Here is a 2500-nt window from a genome sequence, read left to right on the forward strand (position 1 = left end):
TATCGAAGTCGAGAGAATGAAAGGTGCGGGTTTGACAAACTTCTCTGTTAGTCTAATTGCAAAATAATTATATGTATTGAAGAGTTTGCAGGAGGGTTACTCATTTTCATTACGGTATTTATAAGGCGCAAAATCTTGATGAAATCAACTCTGAGCGCACATAAAAAACAACAACAACAACAACAACAACAACAAAACCCAACCAAACAAACAAACAATAGAAGCGTGAAATATGGCAAGATGATGTGGGTTTTAATGCTTAAAATAACAGCGGTGATTTCACGGAAGGGTTCTGCACAGACAGGGGTTTGTCTTCAGTCATCCACTAGACCCTGCATCGCTTGCCAAAGCGCTGTAGCCTACTAGTCTTTCGGCTGAAATGATAAACCGAGGGCCTGTGTGAAGAATGTGGTTTTTTTTGTTGTTGGTTTTTTGGGAGGTGGGGTGGGGGTGGGGGGGGCATGACAACAAGAAACGTGTTCCTGGCGAATTCTGGTGTGCAATATTTCATACCATTGTTATCTTATTTGTCTTCTAATGATTTTCTCAAAAAACAACAACAAAAAACAAAAAAAAAGTGTCAAAGGAAGGCGATGGACACATGAGGACATCACACAAAGTATAGCAACAAGAAGCAAGAGTTCGATCCTTGACAGCGCACGCAATCCTGTGGTCTGAATTTGTTGCAATACTCTTTTGTCCCGTTACTCTCTCTCTCTCTGTCTCTCTCTCTGTGTCTCTCTCTGTCTCTGTCTGTCTATGTCTGTCTGTCTGTCTGTCTCTGGGAACACTACACTTCTGCCACCGTTCCCGCTTTCTCCAAGCCCTCTGGCAATAAGCACACACACACACACACACACACACACACACACACACACACACACACACACACACACACACACCACACCACACCACAACACACGCACCCCCACCCCTCTCTCTCTCTCTCCCTATCTCTTTAGCACACATACACGCCAATACAACACAACATGTGAGATACAAAACCAAACCCCCTCTTTTTCTCCACCTCACACACACAAAAAAAACCCAACACACGTCCCTTCAATTTTCCGGAGCAACACATACTACTATAAACCCAACCAACCAACCAAACAATCAAAGTCAATCCATTCCAACTGACCTGGCTCTGCTTGACTGTGCCGTCTGGTCCTGCAGGAAACCAAGTCTGAAAACGTCTGAGGGAGGAGGACGAAGCAGAAGCAGAAGAAGAAGAAGAAGAAGAAGAAAAAGAAAAGCAAACAGCCTTTTCAATAGGTAGGTAGGTAAACGTCCGTTGAAGAGCGCCCGCACTAGTTGGTATACACTCAACCTCATACACTCCGTTTTCACCTTACGACAGACACACACACACACTCTCTCTCTCTCTCACTCACACACACACACACACACACACACACACACACACACACACACACACACACACACCATATCTGTAGTAGAGGTAGTGGGCGACGACCGACCCAATATTGATTTCTGATATCTTCTATTATGGCCCGCTCTGTACAGGAACATTATCGACCTGTCAATGTCAGTGTTCAAGAGGTATCAAGTTTCAGTTGTGCCCTGAAAAGGGGTCAGACAAAAGAAGAATGGTATGAACTTTCTTTTCTCTCTCTCTCTCTCTCTCTCTCTTATATTCTTTCGTGCCACGAGAATATTACACACACACACACACACACACACACACACACACACACACACACACACACACACAGAGAGAGAGAGAGAGAGAGAGAGAGAGAGAGAGAGAGAGAGAGAGAGAAAGAGAGAAACGAAACGAAACAAAATTTTATTAACCAGGGCAATGAGATAAGCAATTAATATGCTGTTTTTCAAACCAGACCCTGGAGGATGAAAAAAGAGCAACAGGAGAGAGAGAGAGAGACATAGAGAGAGACACACACACAGAGAGACAGAGACAGACAGGGACAATTGAGACAGATGACCACGTGGGAAAATGATGTCAGTGAGTTATGGGGAAATTTGGAGAGAGAGAGAGAGAGAGAGAGAGAGAGAGAGAGAGATGGGGGGTGCGGGGGGTAGGGAGAGGGGAGAGAACATACAATCAATCAGGCCAACAGAGTGTTTGCATGAACGAAGAAGAGGGAGAAGTTATACAAAGATCAGTTCTAATCCTTGCCTGATGCATGCTTTGTTCCTGTTGGAATTCTCAACGATCAAAGTACCGTTTAATTTTAGTCTCTGTGTTTAAAAACAAAACAAAAACACTTTTACAGTTTGAATTACCACAAAATCCCTACCATACAACGTTTCATGCATGTCCCGTACACCAGAAAATACGAACCTTGAATTCGAGCATCTCATAATTATTAGGTAAGGTTTGTGGGTAACAACTTCAACATAATCTTAACCCAAGACTGCTAACTTTACCACACAACAATTACGACTACTACCCCTGGTTCTGATACTGATATACCTACTATCTCGCCATCACCACCACCACTACTACTACTACTAC

The 2500-nt window shown here is 43.6% G+C and overlaps 1 protein-coding gene across 5 annotated transcripts in view; it reads right to left on the minus strand.

Annotated features, from left to right (window-relative positions):
* Positions 1–2500, minus strand: part of LOC143291867 (uncharacterized) — a 103473-nt gene that overhangs the window by 29792 nt on the left and 71181 nt on the right. Inside the window, exon 1 of one of the 5 annotated variants that reach the window (XM_076601991.1) lies at positions 1142–1288. The exons of the other annotated variants lie outside the window; for them this stretch is intronic. The gene's annotated coding sequence lies outside the window, so the exon portion shown is untranslated. Of the gene's footprint in view, positions 1–1141; positions 1289–2500 lie in introns of those variants that run through there. 5 annotated transcript variants of the gene reach the window in all.

This window comes from Babylonia areolata, chromosome 18 (genome assembly GCF_041734735.1).
Source record: "Babylonia areolata isolate BAREFJ2019XMU chromosome 18, ASM4173473v1, whole genome shotgun sequence".
NCBI lineage: Eukaryota > Metazoa > Mollusca > Gastropoda > Neogastropoda > Buccinidae > Babylonia > Babylonia areolata.